A 24,122-nucleotide genomic window follows, 5' to 3' on the forward strand; every position below is an offset into this window, starting at 1 on the left:
CCCATCAGAGATTAAAGAGAGAAAAAAAAATTTCATTCTTTGCAAATACACCAAGTTGGGTGGGAGTGTTGATTGGCTCGAGGGTAGGGAGGCACTACACAGAGATCTGGACAGGCTGGAGCGATGGGCTAAGGCCAACTGCATGAGTTTCAATAAGGCCAAATGCCGGGTGCTGCACTTGGGCCACAACAACCCCCAGCAGCGCTACAGGCTTGGGGAGGAGTGGCTGGAGAGCTGCCAGTCAGAGAGGGACCTGGGGGTGTTGATGGATAGCCGGCTGAACATGAGCCAGCAGTGTGCCCAGGTGGCCAAGAAGGCCAATGGCATCCTGGCTTGTATCACAAATAACGTGGCCAGCAGGGACAGGGAAGTGATCTTACCCCTGTACTCAGCACTGGTGAGGCCGCACCTCGAATACTGTGTTCAGTTTTGGGCCCCTCACTACAAAAAGGACATTGAATTACTCGAGCGTGTCCAGAGAAGGGCAACGAACCTGATGAAGGTTCTGGAGCACATGTCGTACGAGGAGCGGCTGAGGGAACTGGGGTTGTTTAGTCTGGAGAAGAGGAGGCTGAGGGGAGACCTCATCGCCCTCTACAACTACCTGAAAGGAGGTTGCAGAGAGCTGGGGATGAGTTTCTTTAACCAAGTAATGAGTGACAGGACAAGAGGTAATGGCCTCAACTTGCTCCAGGGAAGGTTTAGACTGGATATTAGGGAGTATTTCTCTACAGAATGGGTTGTTAGGCTTTGGAATGGGATACCCAGGGCAGTGGTGGAGTCCCCATCCCTGGAGGTGTTTAAGAGTTGTGTTGACATAGCGCTTAGGGATATGGTGTAGTTGGGAATGGTCAGTGTTAGGTTAATGGTTGGACTAGGTGATCTTCAAGGTCTTTTCCTACCTTGATGATTCTGTGATTCTGTGAAATCATTATTGTGTCAACATCATGGTTATCATCATCTCTGCTCTTTTCTGAGATATATTAAGTCAACTTACTCATGTAGCTCTTATAAGTGTGATTAACAGATCTTGTTAATGTGAACTATGAAGTTTGTATGTAACAAAATGTCACAGTGGGATTTGAACATTTCCTAGTGTGGAAGAGCACTGCGTCTCACAATGACTTTGTAACTTGTTATCAGCTCAACTAAGCATAGACAGTCATTAACCATCTGTCATAAACCTCATATTAAAATTGTTCAGTCCATTCATAATGCAATTAATATTTTCAAATCAAAAGGTAGAAAACTGTGACTTGTTGGAAATCACAGAATCACAGAATCACAGAATCGTCTAGGTTGGAAAAGACCTTGAAGATCATCCAGTCCAACCATTGACCTAACACTGACAGTTCCCAACTACAGCATATCCCTAAGCGCTAAGTCAACTTTACTCTTAAACACCTCCAGGGATGGGAAATACAGCTAAACACTTTCTTACTTGGGTTAAAGACAACAAATAAAGAAGAAAAAGAGAGAAAATAATTATTAACCCAAGCAACTTCCAGAGTGATAAATTAATTACAAAGACATTTAGATCTGGAAACTTTTGCAAAGGCTGAAGGACTGTGCAGATGATACAGTCTTCTTCTCCACGTCCAATGAAATGTATACCAGTATGTCACATGAACCTTGAGGGGAAACAAATATTTTGCATTCATATTTATTCAGCTGTCTTATGTGGTTAAGTGTTAATTGGCTAAATCTTAAGCATTCTCTGCCTTTGGGTAGACAATCCTAAAATTTAGTTACATGAAACATTTTTGACAGACAGAAATATAGGGTGTATGCTGATATTCAAAAGACACAGAGGTGATGTTATGTGTATGCTATAAAGATAAACAGCTGACACCATTTTTTGACACTTAGGCCAACTAGGTAAACAGCTCACATTCATACTTTCAACTTTGTTACTCTCCAAAACAGGTAACTGCCATTCAGGGATTTACTCTGACCTATGTTAGCTTCAGAACTGTGCCCAGGAACTGTTTGGGCAAATGTTACATGTCATAGAGCAAAAGCATTTCAGGGATCATTCTGACAATTTTTAAGTATGAACAGCAGAGTTTAGGAGCCTGGAAGTGTCCCTTGCCTCTGTCTAATTTACTAGAATTTCTTCAAGTGACCTTGCTTCATTAGCAAGGAAAATCCTGTGACACGCATCAAAGTTATGAAAAGTTTTCCTGCACCCTGAAAGTGCTAAGAGACACACAAAATCCTTACATTCTGCTTAATTTAAAAGAAAGTCTTCTTTCACTGGGAGCTGAAATACCAAATAAGTTTTTAGATGGTTCACTAGTTACTAAATTTCAAGGCACAAATATAAGCCTTTTCTCAATGTAGATAGATCCTGGGAAAACTTTGAAACCATGCTTAATGAAGAAGCATGAATATTGTTGAATATCACTGGAGAAACTATGTAAATATCAGGAAAAAACTAGAAATGCTCCATTAGCTTAAGTTTGCTTTGAATCCCAGATGATTTTTGTTTCCTTGGAATTCCGTCACAAGTGAAGATAATAAAAGAAGAGTAAAATATGATGTGTATCATCAAAGAGAAACTCTTAAGGAGAGAGAATAATATAGGAACAGCTAGGCTGCATCATACTGGAAGCTTATATAGATTATGTTTTCTGGCTGTGGCTAGTATGGAAAAGTCGATCTCCAATAAAGGGAGAGAAGGAGTAACCCATTCCACAAATTGGAAGTCATCCTAAATTCTGATAATAAAAATTGTCTTGTGATACAAAGATAGATTTAGCATTCATTCCAGCTGTGTGGATTTTATTCATAAGGGCAACTGAATATTTTATAACCATGTTATAGCTCCAGTTGAGTTTCCCCCCCTGGGGAAAAACAAAACAAAACAAAATAAAACCAAACCAAAAACAAACAACTTACATTTTTGCAGGAACAGTACTTCCAGATCTAAGTGTTCTTTGCCTTCAGAACTGACCTCTAGCAAAATCATTCATGTTCTTTAAATGCAAGGTCTTTCCAATTTTGTAAGTACTCTTTTTTGTTGTTGTTTTTTGGGTTTTTTTTACAATTCTTCCTCCCAGAGGTACATATTATGAGACACATACAGATGCTCAAACTTTACACAGATATTGTGTGGCTAAAATGGCAAACATAGTTCTACAAATAGAAAAATATTCAGAATTTTTTTCTCTCCTTTCCCAGAAGCTTTCTTGAACTCAGTACAGTCTTTCAGAGAATACAATATCATTCATTGCTTCTTCTTTTCACCTAAAACATAGAATTATTGTGTTACCACCCTTACACAAAATGATCCCCAACTGTCAGGTCACACCCAGTCAACCTTTCCAGCAAATAAATCAGTTGCCAGGGAGTATTGTTAGTCTTTGAAAGAAGTTACAAGTTATCTTCAAGGGTGCTTCCCTATCAGTGCAGAATAATGAAATCCACTATTAGTTCTGTTTTCTTACCCTGGAAATGTGGGACAGAGATGGAGATAAAAAGTTGCAAAGAATCAAAAAGGAATTGTAAAGATAGTAATGGTTCTGAAGCCTGTACTATCAAATGAAATTTCTACATTTTACGCAGATGCATTCCTCAGACTGTCTGCTTCCTTTTAAATGAACAGAGTTAAACTAGTTCCCATACACCCAGGAATCCTCTTACATTTCTCCTTAAGAGCAAGCCTTTACTCTGTTTTTGGTTTAAATACATATAAGCATTCAATAAAATAATCGAAGTATTCATACCAATATATAGTTTAATGAAAATGTATTAGGTTGGGTTGCACTAACACATGCTGGTAAGCCTTACTTCATTTCTATTTCAGAGTCCTTCACTTACTCATACACGTCTAGGAGTTTAGCTGGCTGCACTTAAAGCCAGCTGATAAGAACTGTTCTAAAGAAAAAGTTGGAAAAAGCTCCAGTGAGTTCCTACACCTCCCTCTTGTAGGAGCTGCTTTTAAACTGAGACTCTTTGCCCCACTTAACTACTTTGCATCTGCATTGCAGCCATGCCTCTGTGCCTGACCATGTAGCCCACTGACTCAGATCCAAACCCTGACCCATGGACTCACTTTCTGGCTTAACCTCAGACCTGCCTCGTCAATATGGCCATTTCTGATGATCTGGTTTCTGGTATGCCTCCTGCTGCCTACCCCCTTAGCCTGCTCTGTTCCCTTGCTGGGGGTGATAGGATCAGCCCTTGCTGGTGAAGCCCCTGACCTGCCAGCCCCCATGGGTATTGTCTGCAGTTCCTGGCCCCCAGGGAGCTGCCAGTTCCTGCTGTACCTTGACATTCCAGATAAATGGGTTGAAACCATTATTAATGACTGAATCACATACCACCTCAATAAACTCATTATAAGCAGGATAAACCATCATGGCTTCTGCAAAGGAAAATCAAGCCCCCTTAATCTACTAAAATAGTGGATAAAGAGAACAGGTTCTTATAATTTATTTTGACCTTTAAGAAGTCTTTAACAAAGTCCTTTGCAGAAGCTTTTAGTAAAACTTCCTGGTCATGTCATGAAAGGTAAAATACTATGATGCATTACAAACAGATTTAGATATAGAAACTAAAGTGTAAGAATAAATTATCAATTTTCAGCATGACAAAAAAAAGTTAATAACTGGATTCCCCAAAGGTTTGTATGAGGAATGTGGTTGTTAGATATACTCAGTACTGATATGGAAAAGAAAATGAAGAGGAAGGTGGTGATATTTGCTAGGAGCACAACATTATTCAGATAAGTCAAGATTGCAGAAATTGTATAAGATTTCCAGAGGAACTGAAATTTACTTCTGTAATGACAAGTGAAATTTAATTATGATAAATGGAAGTTACTGAACATGCGAAGAAATAATTTCACATACACAAATAACTTGAAGTCTTACATTAATTCTACCCACTTACAAAGTTAGGTTACTGTATCATTGTTGATTATTAAATGGAAGCTCCTGCTCAGTTACAATAAAATAGAAAAATATCTAAAGAATTAACTAGAAAATATAATTTAAAATACAGTGAGCCAATATATATTATTTTCTGATATACAATATCAAGTTTAATTCCCTAACAAATATGTGTATCAAAAAAAGAGCAACCAATTTTTCAGCAAGTCTAAGTTTTGGTTTTGTATCTTGTATGATCAAGATAGAATCAGGAAATAGAAATAAACTATTCATATGGATAAATTAATGTGGCTTTCATATTGTATAGCATAATAGATATACATATGCATATATAAACATGTACATTTATTTTGTTTCATTAGGAAATCTGCATTGCTGCTTTTGTGTGGGGAGGATAGTTGAACTTTCAAGTCCTACTATTTCTGTGGGTTTAATTTTTACTGTTTTAGACTCAGGAGGCAGAAAATGAAAATGAAACTTGCTGACAAATTTAGTAAGTTATCTCTTCTACCTGTTTTTTTAATTTCATCTTTCTCAAACCCACAAAAAATATAATTTTAATAAGCTAAAAATATCATACAGAAATCCTGTCTTGTTCACAACAGTGATGATGTGAAGTTTATGAACTAAATTTACTGGGTGAACTATGAAATGGAAATTCTTAAACTTACTGAAAGAAAAGATGGACTGACATTTTCTTTGATCATGGTATATAAATGTACAGAAAATACTGTATGTGAAGTTATTTAAATGAATAATCCTGCATACACTTATGGCATAGATATGTGAGATCTATCCATTTAATAGGAATTATGTAACTGTGAATGAAATGAACTATTAGTTGTATAATTGTTTGAGCAAAAGATCTGTTTTTCCTCCAGGAACAAATTAACATATTTGGGGTTTTTTTAGTTTTTGTTTATCAATGACACCCCTCTAACTGAACAGCCCTAGACTTCTTGTTAAACTTCCCTCCCTGTAGAAGGTTAAAGGCTCTCAAATCCCATCTCATTCACAGAACATTAAATATTCCCTTTTGATGTGGTTTTGTCTCTACTTTTGATTTCCTTAGATTACTATGAGAATTAACGATCCTGATTTCCAAGACCTGTAGTGGTAAGGAAAAATAAAACTCTTCCACTCCTCTCCTACACCACAAATTAATATAACTTAATATGGTGGAGGAGACAGTGGAACAGATTTTTTTCAATGGTTGCACAAGACTATGGAAATGTGTCTTCACTAGTGATTTGTTATGGTGTTCTAAATGCAACACATACTGCTTTGACATCAGCCAAACAAATAAAGCTCATAAAACATCTCATCATTACCTTATTTCATGGTCAAAAATTGTAGAGAAACCACCAGTAAGAATTCAATTCAGATGCTAATTCACAAGTCCAAGGAGGTTCTGGGCTAAGAATCTATAGAATATTTTTTCATTAGAACAACAATCCATTTTCTTTTTTAGTGTTAGAAGCATGATGTGGAGGAAGATCTGTCAGTAAAAGGATTATGAAAAGAAGAAAGATACATTATTTGAAAAATAATAATTCAAACATCTACTAAGTAATTTCTCACAGATGGACCATAACTATATTTACGTGAAAATGCATATTTATGTATGTACATTTATGCAAAAACTTATATTGATTGTTATACACCAGCAGCAGTATCAAACTCAGTTTTGGTTTTCAACTGAATTTATTTTTCCCCAAAGAAGTATAGATATCCAATGTGTGACAACACCTGGCTTAAAGATACACTGTTGATAATGATTTCCCTAGAGGCAATATTATCTGGTCAAAAAGGGATAAACCAAACTACCTATCAGATTCTAATGGGCAGAGGTCAGTGTTAACATCTGCCCTGCCTATTTTCTACTTGTTTCTGAATTCATGCACAGCATTCCTCTGTCCCAAAAGTTATTCCAGCATATAACTGCAGTACCAGTGAATTGAATCTTCATTTTTTTTCATCTGATATTGTGGCAAATAGTTTTTCAGCTGCAAGAGCAGCTTATTTAAGGTTTTTTCTAGCTTTGTTAAGAGTGAATAAGATACTGTGTACATTAGAGTCTCCTTGCTACAAGAAGTCAGTGATAATGAGCAATTTGTGAAGTGTGATACCTATGCTCTAGTATCAAAAGTAATATTATCCAACAGATTTTTCAATTTGTACAGCAGCTTCTTTGCTCCTTTTTCAGTTTTACTTTGCTGGTGGCACTAGCTTTTGAAGCCATCCTCATTTTTAATCCTTTTATAACAGGAATCAACCAGTACTCAGCTTGCATGTCTACTGTAATCCACTCCTATAAGAGAACCTTTGAGAGACATAAAGAACTTTGGACTCAGCAGAAGTTCATATGTGCAGGCCTGCAGGCTTCAGCAAACTAAGTTCCTATCTTGGTTTCATTTCTGCAGACACCGGGAGAAATTTTGAGTAACTGGAACCAGAACTGAAGCTTGTTACGATAATGAATTTTATTTGATCACTTGTTACATTAATAACAAGTTACAGCTTCTTACTTGCTATGTTTGGTCTTTTTTTCTGATGTGTTTTACTAATCTCCTAACAAGGGAAGATATATATAGGCAAAACAGTAAATCTGGTTAGAAAGAAAAAGTCAAACCCACTGATCAACAGAATGTTTTTTTCAAACAAGACCTTGGATCACAAGGAAAACATAGAAAAGTGGAAAGAAATTGCAGTGAGTTAGCAGAGGGCTCCACAGTACTATAACTTTTAGTTCATGATCAAAGCAAGTATAGTTCAATGAATTCTGTGAAAGCTATGTGTTGTTCTAGTCTTAGCATATGCACATACCATACCACAAGAACAGCATTGCAGTTGACATTAATGGATTTTGCTCTTGCAGCTTGAACAAAGATGCCAAAGGCTAAGTGAGCTTGGAGACTGAACCAGCTGCTGATCACACCATGTCAGAGTTTGCAATTATGCATGGGAAGGAAAAAAGAAAAAATCTCTATAACCATTGGGCTATGTTAGATACATTTGTGTATAAAAACTAACAGTACTGTGCTGCTTTGTACAGCATTTCTCTGCATGGAGAATTCACCTTCTGCCAACACAGTATTTTGGGAAATGCAGAAATGTACACTGGAGATACATAAAACTAGTCGGGGAACAAGGTCTTACAAAATGCGATACAGTCTAGGAGTGCTGCAGCATGCCTGAAAGGGTTAGCTGATGCTGCCTTGTTCTGCATCTTCACTACAGGGGTTAAAGGGAGAAGAAGAGAGCATTAGGGGTTAGGAAAGTGTTACTTTTGCTCTCCTCAACTCCTGTTGAGTTCAGATAATTGTTTTTTTTCTTGAAGGATCTTTCATATGGGACTCTCCTTGCTCTTCTGTTTGTGGTTACTTGATGCAGAAAGATCTCAAGAAGCAAGCAGGAAGTGTGAGAGAGAATGAGGAGGGACATTGCCACAGAGAAAGACTGAAGATACTGAAGACAGTCTGAGGTGAGCCACCCATCTGCTTGCTCACTGCCCCACTACCATAACCCTCTGATTTCTGAACATATGCTTAATCCTGATTCTGTTTCTTCACACCTTATACATTTATTTAATTGTATGCCTGTATCCTTGCATCTCCTCCCCTTATTCCTGCATTTATTTGCTCATACACACCATCATGCATAATCTTTTGTACACAGAACTGAAGGCAAATGATGTGTCAGTGAAGGTGCAGCATATGCACAATGAGTAGGTGAAGGCATTTAGAATGAGACAAGTAAGGAGTCAGTGGCCTTAGAAGTACTGAGAGCAAATCATAAGTCATAAAGAACAATTGAGTATTAAACATAAGCGCTGAATGAATGGAAGGAAAGTGACTGTCTCTATGTGATATGTTGAAAGTAAGTACTTTATATATAAATATATATAATGTGATATGATCTTATATGTTGTCATGGTTTAACCTCAGCCAGCATCTAAGCACCACAGAGCTGCTCACTCCCCCGTGGTGGGATGGGGAAGAGAATTGGAAGGGTAAAAGTCAGAAAACTTGTGGGTTGAGATTAAGACAGATTAATAACTAAAAGCAAAACAAAAAATACCAAGAAAAACAAAACCACAAAAAACATGTGATACAAAAAAAAAAAATTGTTCACCACCACCCGATCCATGCCCAGCCAGTCCCCAGTCAGTGGCAGCCCTGGAAAACCTTCTCCCCAGTTTTTATTGCTGAGCATGACAGCATATGATATGGGATATCCCTTTAGTCAGATGGGGTCAGCTGTCCTCACTGTGTCTCTTCCCAACTTCTTGCCCACACCCAGCCTACTCGCTGGAGGGGCAGCCTTTCTGGACACCTTCAACAAGCAGCATGTGGATAACTCTTAAGGCATTTGGGATTTAACTGTACAGATCTTTGAGGAACTCACATTATGACACCTTTAGAACTTTAGAACTTTAGCTTTGAGTTCCAAGAAGCTCCCAAGATTTTTTAGAGGTTCAAACAGTTGTCAAATTGGTGACTACATTCCAGTAAATATCTAAGTGTGGACTTCTTTTGTCTTCCTGTAAAAATAGAATAGATATATCCCTCAGTACTACAGATAGAACGTTCTCTTCCATGCATTAGAATTATTTTATTTTTTTTATTGAGTTTAGGGACCTATGAAATCCAGTAGACATTGAGTCTGGAATAAGCTCTTAGCAGCCTGATGAGGAAAAGTGAACAAGGGTTCAGAAACCATTTCTTGAAGGTACTTAAATTGTATAATTTAAAATTTATAGCATGAAATTTTGCTATAGAAAGAACAAGATACATCTCATAGCCACAGTGACTCTCAGTAACAGAAATTTAAATACTAATAAATTAGGAGAAGACATTTAAAGAACATATGATGAGGAAGGTGGTTTTGTTTTTGTTTTTTTCTTCCTGAAGAAAAGTAATACTAAAAGTTGCAACAAGTACCTTATGTGAAAACAAATCTGTTCTAGCAATGTGTACTACTTCTGGGAACCAAATAAAAAATTTTGGAGCCAAGGGATTCAATGTATATTGGTTTTATTGCTTTTATTTCTCCTTTGCTAGCTAGTAAAAGTAAATTCTACTGTCAGCAGCATGGTGTAAGGAATGTTAAACATTAGAGCTGAACAGAAAACTGAATTTTATGATTGCGTAGAGTTACATGATAATTAATTTATATTTAAAGGTAAAAAGACATGGTTTTATAAATCCAATAAGGGTTTTTTTAAAGCAATAATAATTAAATAAAAGTTTTAAGTATTATTCTATTTAAATTCAGTTTCACTTACCCTTCACATGTTTTTTTATATTCTTTACTTACATATCAGGTGAACTTTCCCTCCTTTCCCACAGTTTTGGTGCAATGACTGCTTGGAGGAGTCTCAGGAACACCTAAGTCCTCAAAGACAAATAGATGGGGTTTTTTTCCAAGTGCCAGAAGACATAATGTGCATTTGCACAGATACACAAATAAAGGAAATAAGCTGACTGCAGCCTGCACAAGTCTCTACACAAAAACTAAGAGTAATCAATATACTTTACTAGAAAAGTAGTGTAGGAGTTAATGCAACTATACCTGCGAAGTTGTGTCCCTTCTTAACTTTGTAAAACCACACCATACCAAAATGTGATGTATGTATATGTATGTGTTACAGATTTCACAGTCACCCTATGTTGGGATTTCACACTTCTCCATACTTCACATCTTAATCCATAGTATGTCTATCTCTAGAATACACATCTAGTTATGACATTTTACACTGATAATGTGAGAATTAAAGCACTGGTGTTCTCACTATGAGAAACTGAGTCATATACAAGCACATTTAAATCCAGTATATTATTCTTATTACCAAAGAATGAAGTCTTATGGGAATTTGTGTTGGAACAGTTGCCTCCATGACAACGAGAACATCATAAAGATTTTAAGCAGGACTGCTGGCACCACCTATTATTAAGGTTGGCCAATGGTTCATATTTTCAGCTGATTATAACTTTGCTTAGGTTCAACAATCTGAACTCAAATTTTCCATGCTGAGTGAACAACTCAGGATGGATTTATTTGCCCTTTTTTTCCAACATAACTCTTCAATCAAATTTGCTAATCCCAAGAAAGTGTACAAAGAATACAAAGCAAAATATAGTTTCCTTGTATCAAAAATTCTGCAATGTCACATATTTTGGAAAAGAGATTTTTGCAAAATCTGTCAAGAATGTGTCTGTGGCTATCCCACTAAAATCTTCAAATCTGCTCAGGGTATAAGCCTCTGCAAAGCTTTCACATGCTTATTATTACAGAACTGCTAACAATAGATCTACGTGGAACTGACTCAATCTTTCCTCAGATAACAACTACTGCCTGGAACTCCTGACAGCCATACTGGTACTAAATTCAGGAAGTTCACTTTCCTAGGGTACTCTAATAGAAAAGTAGCCTTTTGAAATGCAGAAACAGAAATAGGCCTGCAATAAGTTAGAAAGAATGACATGGGAACTGGAGCTAGGAACATGGTCAACAAGGAATTTGAGGCTCAGAGCTCACTGTTCTATGAGAAGGAGCACTGGACTAAAAGGCTGAAAGAGAAGAGGTCAGTGGGTGGACAGAAAGCTAAAACATTGAACTTGTGATGGTAAACAGAAATGGCAAGGAAAGATCTGAGAATAAGCAGAACAAAAGAAATGGAGATTACTGGTGAGGAGCCAATGTATTTGGGTGAACCTTAACAGACAGCACAAAGAGCCTAGATGAAAGAATAAAGGGGATAAGTGAAATAAGATGAGCTGGAGGAGAGAACTGGGAGCTGGCAGAAAGGCAATTTGGTTGATGACCAACTTATAATGGGACAAACTGGGACTCCTGACAGCCATACTATCAGTGCAAGCCAAAGAGATTTTTATTCACATTATGGTGGTGAAACAGTCACTCTAAGACTAGCAAGACTGTGATTTCTACAGTTGTATGATGAACAGAACCATGTGATAGTTCATTGCATGTGTACCCCACTGCATGTTCTATTTATAGGGGATGGTTGAACATCAGGAAAAAAGGTTACTTGTCCAGGCTGTTGCCTTCCTAGTTAAAAGGGATACTTGAGGTGGGGAGGGAAAGACTGCACCCTTAGGATGAGAATCTATTCAGCTTGAAAAATACCAGGTGAGGCAGGCAGAACTCACTGGATGAGGGAGACTGAGACCTTGTGAGAAGCAAAGGGCCTGTTGTTAGGTAGACACAAAGCCAAGCCTGGGAGGGAAAAGATTTCTAAAAGTCCTGAAGGGAATCCATGGAGTTTTCACCCAGAACATGTGGAGTTATCTGATTAAAAAGCAAAGATAGAAAAAAAAGACATATAGTGGGAGTAAGGGAGAATTGTTTCAAACCTTCTCAGGCAATTCTGATGTGTGAAACAGACTACTTCTGGGGAGGTTTCTTCAGGTTTTTTTTATAAAAAGGATTGCCTTGTTTATGTATTTTTATATTCTAAATAATCCAGCTTTAAAGACTGAGAGCCTTTCATTTCTTTTGGTGTGCTCATTTAAAAGAAAAGAACTTAGAGACCTATTCCCCTCAAGGTTCTCCTCTACTTGGGTTTGTCGCAGTTCAGCCATGCAAAAACTTCACAATACAAGGTAGAACAGTTAAATCACACCATTTGCACCAAACTTTTTTCATGCAGCAGATTATGAGTTCCTCTTTTTCTGGCTGTACATTTAATACATTGAATGGCTAAACTGCTGAACCACAGGATGCCTGCAGCTGCACGTGAAGATGCTGGGAACAGTACTCCAAACTGAAGGGCTAAGTACTCTAAAAATAAGTCTACAGATGTTTAAACCAGTCAGATTATCAAATAATGCATCTCGGTGTCCCAGTCATAAAATGAGGATAATTCTTTCTCTTCACCTCTCCAATCTATTTTGAAAATAAATTCAATAATATGGTGTGAGGCAGTGAAACACCATAAAGTTACAGCTGCCGTAAAAGATGATGTTAAAATTAACAAGCTTGTTAACAAACCCATTCAGAGAAGGTTTTTACTAGTGTGAGTTGAATAAAACATGGGCCATATATTAAAGAATTTTCTGCAATGAACAAGACCAGAAGTCCTTTGGAAAATATAGCCAGTGTTCATGTTGTTGAAAACAGTATTGAGAGTGTGGATGTTAATAAGGGTGTAGAGTCAGGTAAAATAAAAAAAGCAGCTGGTTACAATTGAATATTTATAAAAATTAGAATACCTTTAGATTTATATTTACTACAAAGGAGCTAGATAAAATTTTTTTACTATATGTTTAAGTATCTTTCTTTTTAAAAGATTGTCCTTCCAGAAAAAAAATGTATCAGCATCTAGGCTATTAATGTAATTAGCACTCAGCTATTAAAGGTATTTCAAGATGTTCACAAATGTCAAAACTAATACTTCATTTTTACTCATTTAATCACATTTTTGAAGTATCACTTTTCTTTGATGCTTTTAACTCTGGATCTATTTTCCAGGCATTATTAGAGTCACTTTTGCTGCAGTTAATGCCAGTTCCTCAATAATATTACCCTCCACTGAAATCTAGTCCTAGACAACTACCTTTGAAGGTCTAGGCCTCAGGGTCCCAGAATTAAATAACTGACTTCAAAAATTAGGCCCTACTTTAAAGGCTAAGTGCTAGACATAAAATACTTTGTTTAGAAAAGCTTCAACCATCATAATACTGGGATTGTTACTTGCCAGCTCAAAAATGTTGTATTATCAACAACTCTTGCATCCTAAGTTTTTTTCAACGTTAGTAGCTTTGCACAATTCTACCAATTATCTTTCAAATATATTTCACAGTAATTTGTTAAGAATACTTCAGAATCTGTAGGTGTGAACTATAACGTTTTAAAATCAAGAAAGAAAATGTTTTAAAATCAAGAAATTATCTAAGCAAAGAATAGGATTTATTTTGAACTAGGAGTCACTAAATTAAAAGGGAAAGATAGTGGCAGATTGTAGATGTATTCTGTCTGATAAGATTTGGAGATTCTTTTTATTACAAAGATAATTGTCTGCTCTTAACTTTTTAATGAAATTACAGGGTTTTTAAGTCCAGGTAAGAAATAGTAGTTTAAACCTGAAAGTAACATGTAAACATCTGAAGACTATAACTTAGAATGGTTTGAACATGAAGGATAGAGTAAAATATAAAGGATTCAGAAGCAAGTGTCATCATATTGTGTATGAATTTTAAGGATTACAACAATGAACTGGCATTTTCTGAGGTGCCTGAAAAGATCAGTGTGCATTGATTATGGCTGTAGTGTTGAACTGAGGCCTTCTGAGAAAATTTCTGAATCTGGATGATTTTAGGCATCAGAAATATGATAGTAAAGGGTATGAGATCATAAACTTGGTGAACAGTTTGAGAAATTCTGCTACAAGATCATATTCCGTAATTTGAAAATGACAGAGAAAGATCTGGAAGCATTGTTCAATCACTGCATTGCTATGAGATATTTACATGACTCAGAAGTTAGAAAAAAAACGTGATATGGAAATGTGATGAAGAATTATTTCTAGTAGAGATAGAAAACCAGTAATACTATCACACAAGTCACTAGTGAGACCTCACCTGGAATTCTGTGACAAATAACGACAAAAATTCAAACTGGCAGAGTCCAGAGGAAGATTGCTGAGAAAACTTGAAGAAAAAGAAGATTAAGAAATCCTAGCAAAGAGAAAAAAATCTTTAAGAAGGATAAAATAAACTTTTATAACTGTTTTTGGGCAAAAACAGGAAGCCAGGAGTTATTTTAAAGGAAGATTGTAATCCAGTATCAAATTTACCATCAATATAAACTGACAGTCAAAATCCACACAAAATATGAAAGAAAATTTCCAAACTGCTGAATAATATCCTAAAAAAGCTTTTAAATGTGAGACAAGAATACCAGAGATGAGGATCATGGAGATAAGGATCCTAGATTTTTCCAAGAGGAAATCTGAAACATTCCACTTACATGTGGAGTCTATGGAGTTGTATGGCTTATGAAGCAACAAAAGAAAGGCAATCCTAGAAATTAAAGTTTGTGAAATAGTATTTCATGTTGATTATAGTAGTTGTAGTGTAATTTTTAGTTAACAGATTTCTTCAAAGCTGCTTCTGGACAGTGCAGAAGTATTTCTTTTATCCTTAGCCATCATTTGGCACTGTGAAGGATGATAGAGGTTTACTTTTCTCTAAAGCATCAAATATTGATGACAGAAACAAGAGGATTCTCTTGTCCACTAGTATTTTTTCACACCTTTTTCTAAGCCAAACAATGGAAAAGGAATCAAGAGTAGGTTTGGCTGTGTAAGATTAACAGAAACTTCTGAGTTTGAAAAGTTTGGAAGAGCAGAGGGAGAGCAGAACCTACTACTGATGTGTGTCCGCCTTCTAGGTGAAAATACTTCGACCCCTGTTACGGAGGCTCTCAAATAAACAAACAACTACCAAAAATTAGAAATTTATTGTCAACACAATTAACTAGTCCTCCACAAATTACACGTTCGAATGTCTGTGAGAGGAGAACAGAACAAGGGGTTAAACAAATAGGGTTTAACGGCAATCCAAAATGCTTCACAAAGCCCCACTACCCAGGGTTTAACGACAACCCAAAACGCTCTATCACTCACCTGACAAGTGAGGGCTCTCAACCTCGAGGACCTGCTCAGGGCAGCGTCCTGACACAAGTCACCTCGAGGAGTTTCCTTGGGCAGCGTCCTGACCCAAGGGGAGAGTCCTCGACCGCAGCGTGCTGCTCCAGGGGACAAGCTCAAAATGGCTCCCCCAGGGGACTCCATTTATACCCAGGCCGAATCTGACCTGTAGTCAATAGCAGCTGCCATTGCCAAAGGCCCCAACTACTGTGAAGCCCCGAGAACAAAGGCAGTCATGAGCTGCTACCGTTCAGCAGCCAAGAAGCCCTATTTTCATTGGGCAGTTGCACCTGCCACAATCCCTACTATTGTGAATACCCAAGAAAATGAGGTTTTTGAGTCTTTCTAAAGTATTAAATTTACTGAGAGTTTCTGAGGTGGATTTCATGCCTTGCAGTATGTGACACTGTACAATGGTAACTGAATATTCTTAGACCCCTGTCATTTAACATGTAGTTGTCTCCTCTCACCTCCTGTTATTGAGGACAAAACTGAAGGATTCAGAATATCTCAGGTAAAAAACCAAAAATCTACATTTTTCCTTTTGCTTGTCTTCTTTATTTAACACATGCAGGTGTAAGGCGGTAGTCAACTGTTTTAAAGTTAAGAAAACCTGTACTGACTTCATTAGCTGAATAAAAGATTTATTATCCTGAGGGAATAAATACTGATGAACTTGTCTTCATTCAGCCTGGAAAATTTATTTTCCCCTGCAGTATAAATCAGGTAAAATTGTCCCAAATGTTAGTACTTTCCACCTGTGAACAAGTAGATATTTTTAAATAAATAGAATAATTTTCATTTATGTTTCCTCCCCTCACTTCTCCTCTGTTCCAGTGTGGGTCCATTCCCTGCAGTCCTTTGGGAATATCCATCTGTGCCAAGGCAGATCCTCCACAGGCTGCAGGGGAATATCAGCTCAACCATGGAGCACCACCTTCTCCTCTTTTTCTGATCCTGGTGTTTGCACTGCTGTTTCTCAGTCTTTCAGTTCACTCATCTTCTCCCTGTTCAGCATTCTCTGCCCTTTCTTAAACATGTTTTCACAGAGTTTCCACCATTTTGGCTGACAGGCTCAGATGGGTCCTGTGGTGGGTCTGTTGGCACCAGCTGGAACCAGCTGGAACAGGCTGCGTCCACACAGAGGCCAACCCTGCAGCCCCTCCCTGCTGCCAACACCTCACCAGCAAGCCCAATACTTAATGTGGAGGAAGCTTAGCACAGAACATTGTGTATGGACTGCTTCATGACAAAGTCAGAAACAGAGGAGGAAACAAGGACAAGAACCCAGGTCTCTCTCATTCCAACTGAAAATTTTCATCATGAGACGGCAAAACCACACATTTTCCATGCAAGGCATAGAGTTATCATCAAGTTCCACCTACCTAAAAATTACATCCATTAATGAGGCAGCCTGCTTCCATTTTAGATCTACCCTCAACATGCTTTTAGAAAGATATCTTCGGATCTTAATCAGTGTGCAGAATCAGAGCCATCATAATTTTCCATTGCTGTATTTTTCTCCTAGAAACAAAGCACAGTTATGGACCACCCTGTCCTTTGCTGAGGAGGCATTACCTACAATTATGTAAAGTATAAGACATAATTCAGTTCACAAGGCTATGCCTAAAAAGTAGATATTTAGGAGCATTTCAAAATTCTAAAAGCTTAAGCGGGTTTCCTTCTGTTTTCAAAACAGCCAAAATGAGCGTTGTGGTATTTCTGTCTTACCGGGAACTGCTAATATTCAATTTAAACTCCATGGTTACCAGAATTTGCTTTATAGTCACAGCTCTGATGCTATACTGCTCAGTATTATTTTCGTTACTGGAAGTATATTATTCCATTAATATATTTCAGAATTTTAAGGAAAAAAAAATGTGCATTCTGTACTGTTCAGCTGACATTATATACCTACTTAGTCAAACAGAGAAGCTTTACAGAATGGGTACAAATAAGAATGAAATGTCACTGTTGAATGGGATGGAGGGACTGGAATGATGTCAGCAACAGCTATTTATTTCTACATACAGTAAATTGTGACAGAGCTAGCATATTTTAAGGCAAAGTGAGACAAAATAAAAATATTCATGACCTCTATGATTTCTTTTCTTACCAACTTCTTTCGGCAGTACAACTTGGAAAAATAAAATCTTCGTATTTTTGTTAAAAAACAAGGTTACGGGTGATATTTGTACCTTCATTTCATGTTTGCATTCTATTTTCAAGGGAGCTTTAGAGGTGTTTTTTATTTATTCAAGGCATTATATACTTTGGATGAATGATACTCTTTTTGCAGTGTTTCCTTACTTTAATTTCTGTTTGATTTCCCCTAGGCAGATCTTTGTTTGTAAATATTTATCTGAATGTTAAACAATATTCTAATATACCTTTCAAAAAGTTCTTTGTCACTCTTTCCATACTTTGCTCATAGTTACAATATTCTTTCTCAAACAGTTGTGATATATGTAATCCTGAAAGCTACTTTGATCCCTGAAAGAAGCTTGTTGGAGTTTATCATTGTGGATTTGGAAGATAAGTATAACCAACTCTACACATGATTAGAATCTGGATCTGTATACTTACTAAACCACCTGACTCCCCTGTCCTCAGTAAAAAGTATAATTTTTAGCACTGTGGCAGAATATGCAGCATCAGAGCTTTACTTAGAAAAAATTACCTTAGAAAAATTTAAATCCTCCTACTTTCTGATTAAACCATAACATCTTTTTCTTCATACTGATGTATATACTCCTTATACCTGCTGTGATGACCTGCTTTTTGTCAAAGAATTGTCATAATCACACGTTGTAGAGGTATAGACCTTTAAATGGAGGTCACTGAACTATTAAAATAATCTGACATTTTGTAGCAGCTTAAACTACTGTCTGTAATGAATGATAATCAGTGCTTTTAAAGATAATATCAAACTAATTCTGTGGGATTAATAACTAGACAATTTAGAAAGTATTTTCGTTTTCAACCTTTCTGTCCTGTTGTGCAAGCCCCAGAATAAATGTAAGAGGTACAAGATGCTCTCTGTATCTTCTTGGTAGAAGCAATATTTTTTCCTGTACTTCTGGCATTCATATTGCCATCAAACTTTCATATGACATTATTTCTAATATCTTTAAAAAGCAACTAGAAGTGTAAACAATATTGTTACACTAGTGTTAACTTTGCAGGCACAGAAAAAAAAATTCTACAGATATGTCTTTGTAACTAATTAGTTTTAGCTACTGGATACCAGAAAGGTTTTCTGCACAAACAATAAGTACCTATAAATTACATATAATTATTTTATAATAGGTACACTATGTCTATGTGAAGTCCAGGTTCACTTTGTAAATCCCTGGATGTACAGAAAATATGTTTAATTAACACTTTGCAATCCCTAGTCATGCAATTAACTAATTACTGGGAGCAGTTACTTAGAGATGTAAATATGTACTACTTTGTGAGTTTATAAGTTTGTCCATATAAATATTAAATCACATAAACAAAGTTCTATCTTCAAGCTAACTTAAATACATTAAAAGAAAATTCAGAGCCAGTCTGGAGACTACTTGTGCTGTTTCATTGCTTTTAGATTTTTTAGGTTGTACTATGGAATATTTTTTAGTAGGATGAGCAGAGGCAGAGCTCGGAATATGCTAATATTCATGACTTGTATTATGTACCTTGTAATTTTCTTTCAATATTTTGCTCCAATAACCTTCACTGAAACATTTTGGGCAATGACTGCAACTGACTTAAAAAGCACAACGTATTCAAAAAACTACTAAAAGCTATGTGATGATAAATTTTCTTTTTACATATTTTCACAGTGTGGTTTTATCATTAGAATGAATTGAATAGATTAGAATAGAATAATGGAATAACAGAAATTCTAAGGATTAAAGCTATGGAACTGAAAAATGATTGATTGACAACTGAAGAGTTGGATAGTAAATTCTTCTGTGTCTCAAGAATAATATGGAGAGGCAGATCAAGAGATTTCAGAGAAGAAGGAAGTTAAAAGCAGAATTGGATGTCTTCTAACAAAGATAAAACAAACAAAAAGAATAAATTATTCAAAACCAACCAGAAAAAGCAATTTCTACAAGTAAATAAGGAATTAATTAATGGATAAGAACATCCTAATGCTTGGGCTCAACACTTCATTGAGAAACAGCTGAATTCTTTATTTTGATATGTAGACAGATCCTTTTGGAGGACATGGTTAAATGTTGTAGGCATCTGGAACAAAAATAGTGCATGTGATCTTTTATTATTTACTATAACACATGGGTTCTGCTAGTAAAATAGCAACAATAGGAATTGACAAATGCAGTAAAAGACACATGCCATTCAAACACATATTAATAACATGTGTTGATTTGCCAAAGTATGTGCTGAACACTGTTCCTTGGCCTGTCAGGATTTTGCCTGTGATCCTGTCCAAGACATCTAATTTCTTTAAATCACCACTTTACAAATATAAAACATCAAGTCAAAATATATCTAGGCATTTAATATTTCATGTATTCATCAGTACATGGCAGATGCAGAGAAGCGGACTGACAAGAACAGTTTATTTGAGTAATATGAATAAAATTTATGTTTTAAAAGATGTTTTATGTCTAATGTGCTTAGAAAATTTTAGAAGGGCCATAACATAATAAAACTATTTAAACAAATATTTTTAGTAGGGAGGTTATATTTTTTGATGAGTCTGTAGTTATAAAATAATTTTGTAATGTAAATAATTCCCATGTGAAAACAAAAAACAACAGACAAAACCCAAAAACAAAACCCAACCAAACAAACCGTTAAAACCATAATGACAGTCTTTTATTTATTCTGTTTAATTTTTCAAGGAGCTGGTAGCCACCATGGCATAGATATGTAAAACAAATATTTCTAAGGCATTCTAACTCTAATATAATCTTAATTAAACTATTGAATTTTATTATTTCTTTTACTTCTCTCTTATTTCTGAAGTTTATACATTCAAATTTTCTGCCTAAATCAACTGAAGACTGAAATTTGCAGTTCCCTGACTGATCCTCTGAAGGAAGGACTAGTACAGCTACAAAGACAATGGTACTTGCAAGCTCCACTGTCAAGTATTAATTATTTTTATTTGCACCTCATTTACAGTTTAATTAAAAAGCAACAACTCTGAAGCTCCACTTTTGAAGACCCTGATATTTGAAGCTGATGTTGGTTTGTTGTTTATGTTGTCAAATTCACGTTATATGTACTGAACCAAAATTCTGCTGCCAGTTCTAAGTAACCACCTTCCACAAAACAACATTTAACTGTAATGTCAAGCAAAAGGATACTGAAAAGCAGAATTAACTTTGAGAAGTTTGGTTACCATTCGCTAATAAGATGTACTAATAGAATAGAGGGTTCCCAGGGTTTTCAAATTTGATGTTCCTTTCACCTCCTTGAAACTAGATTGGCAGAGGCTGGAACTTTTTTGGGATATGGCATATATACTGGGCATGAAGATTGCATACGCCTTGAAAGTTCTGAGCTTTTTTTTTTTTTTTTTTTTTTTTTTTTGAGATTCAAAGGGTAGCTGAGTTCACACAGCTTTATTGACTGGACAATGCATTCTACATTCCTTCAAGGGACTGAGGGAATGAACAGAATGAAAATAGGAACCTTAAGGCATAGCAGAGAGTTTCTGGGAAACATAAGTATCAGTATACTGATTTACTAGCTTAATTCAAATTTTAAAATATTATAGTAGCTGAAGAAGTTTCACTTTTGTGAAATTCAGTGCATTCCTGCAGTGATAATTCATGATATGTGGCTTAGCATTTTCAGTATATACCAAGTTTAACTATATACCAACCAGTGTGTTATGAAATTACACTCTAGGAGGATGTAATAAGTAACTTACAAGGTCTCTCCACAATGCACTCATCTGTGGTTGTTTCATCTTCTATTCCTTTCCTAGCAAGTGGCTGGATTTAGCAAGAAGCATAATCTCAGCATATGGAGAGAGACCATATGACATGTATGTACTAGTCCCGACATAGATATTCAGCCTCATCTCTGCATTGCAACATGCCTGCAGCTACTGAAATATCCTACTTGGATAATGACAGCATACATTTATTTTTCATTATTATTACTGCTACTATTATTATTTCCTACGTCTAAACATATATTATATTGGTTTACTTACAAAAGGAGGGGAAAGAAACCATTTAATATCTCTGATTCAAATGATTCTTTTGATTCTGTATGGATTTATTTTACTCTTTTTTAATATCTATTGTTTTATTCTTCATTCGAACTTTACATCCAGCATTCTGTCATCATATTCCTTTGGGAGGTTGTTGCATTTCTTCTCCCACCCCTTGATTTTACACATTTTCTAGCTCTAATTTTTCCTTGCTCTTCTAGGGGAAAGGTTATGTGTGGCATCACCGCCTTTCACTTTGAAAATTCTGTTTTCTGTTTTATTGGACATTCAGCTTCTCAGGAAGGGCATGGATAAGTTCAAAGCTTTACTATGCCTTGCATACCACTTTGTGACCTTTTCCTCTACCTTTCCTCATGATTGCTTAAATTAATACTGAGGAGTGCTATCAAATCAAAGGATCTCAAAAAGAGTGCTCATCTATATATTCAGTATAAGGCAGGTACTTAATTTCCTTGCTGAAACAATCATAATAAACCATTATCTTTCACAGAAAAAAAAAAAAAAGAGAAAAAGACAGTTTCAAAAGATGTGCTATCAAATTAGAATTACTTGCATTGAAAACTTTGATTGTAAAAATCAGCGTTATTGCTTCCTTTTAGGTTTGTATTCACTGAAAACATGACATCTGAAAGAAAATGCCTTATTTTTTAAATCTGTTCTTTTTAACAAAGAATGATAGTTAAAAACATTTAGGACCGAACTAGAAGCTGAAGTATATTTGTAAGAGGAAATAAACATGCATTTATTTGTAATGAAATGTGGTCTTCTAATGCTAAAATGGTAAATAATTATGTAAGACTAAACTACAAAAAAATAAAATAAAACCCAGTCAAAAGATGGAATCCACAGATCTCACCAGGGTGGTAAAAATCATGAATGAGAATTCTTGCAGTTGAAAACTATATTGACCCGAATTTTTCTGTTGACATAATTTATTCTTTTTTGTTTTGCCTGACAGAACCAAACACTTGTCGCTATGTGTAGCCGTAGAGCCAAAAATGATGCACAGCTCATGTAATACAGTAAGTGCTATCTCCAGTCAGGAAGTCCCTCCTGTGATATTAAAGTGCCAAAAAAAGATGATCAGCAAAGTGAAGACAAGTACATAGAATTCCTGCGTATCTGAAACTGACAAGAAGACGAATTGTTTTTATAGTAAGTGCCTAAGAAACCCATTAGTACCACTTCCACTTGGAAGCCGAAATGAATCCAACATAAGAGCACAGTCTGTAAAGCAAGCCTATGGCAGACAGTGACATTGTTGGCACCTGCAGCATAAAGGAGGAAATTGAGAAAAGTTGTCCTGGGTGTGGAGATAACTAATTCAGTACTATTAAAGGGAGCTGCATCTGTGGCTGGATTGAGTTTTACAAATACACACACATAGAGGCACCAAATCCTGCAATCTGCACAGCAGGAGCCCAGTACTCAAGACTGTATATTCTGAGTTTTTAACCTTTTCCTTATACAACATATTTGCAAATGAATGAATGTCAGGATGCAACAAATACATTCAGTTTCACTGGATAAATACCTTTGCCTGATTGATGTCTCTGGTAATGAGGTCAGTCCAGAAATGGATAACACTAAACAATGAGAAAACTTCCTATTCCTCTTTGGTTTATGTTTCACTTAGCCTTCACACTGATTTTATCTATGAACTGTCATTCACAATATTCCTGATATTTAACAGTTAATTAGAAGTGAAAATTGACGACATTATTTTTTAGATAACTTCCAGCTATCTTCAGTTTTAACTGTCTGAAAAAAACTCCACACTCAAATTGTTCTCTATTTATTTATGTATCTTTTTTGCAAAGATCTTAGATCACTTGGATAGATAACTTTTATATAAATTCAATTATCATTGCTGCTGTTTCAGCTGATAGCTAAGAAGGATGTGTTATTGTATGTGTTTACAGTGAAAAGTTATCTTCACAACGAAGAAGGTAAGAAAATTCATGTTTCAGCCTACAGGTTTATTCTCATTAAAAAAAAAAAAAAAATCTGTTGAAGGATAATGCCTTTTAGAGACTTTAATTTGTTTGTTTGTTTTCTCATTACAAGTTTATCAGCCAAGAACTGGAAATCACATTATAGACTTAGTCTCATAAATTTGTGACTTTCAACTCTGCATTCCCAGTGTGAAAAAAAATCAAAAATAATCTGGAAGGATCAAATTAATGTATCTTCTAGATTTTTACTTTATAAATTGATTAATATTGATAATATTTTCACTTCAATAATGTTTGTGCTAGATTTTTTACTCATATTAAGCAAATTTATAATTTCTCTTAAGCTCTTGCTTGGTTCAGTAGAACTTGATTACATAATTTCTGTATATTTTCAT

General features: G+C 35.9%; 1 long non-coding RNA gene across 2 annotated transcripts in view; it reads right to left on the reverse strand.

Moving 5' to 3' along the window:
- Positions 1-840: 840 nt before the first annotated feature.
- LOC141922235 (uncharacterized) overlaps positions 841-24,122 on the reverse strand; it is a 38,796-nt gene continuing 15,514 nt past the window's right edge. Inside the window, exons 2-4 of one of the 2 annotated variants that reach the window (XR_012622914.1) lie at positions 10,215-10,292; positions 6,227-6,393; positions 841-3,249 (exon numbers count right to left, since the gene is read on the reverse strand). This is a non-coding gene — a long non-coding RNA (uncharacterized LOC141922235). Of the gene's footprint in view, positions 3,250-6,226; positions 6,394-7,721; positions 8,042-10,214; positions 10,293-24,122 lie in introns of those variants that run through there. The other variant, XR_012622915.1, reaches the window with a different exon arrangement.

Source organism: Strix aluco, chromosome 4, assembly GCF_031877795.1.
Source record: "Strix aluco isolate bStrAlu1 chromosome 4, bStrAlu1.hap1, whole genome shotgun sequence".
NCBI lineage: Eukaryota > Metazoa > Chordata > Aves > Strigiformes > Strigidae > Strix > Strix aluco.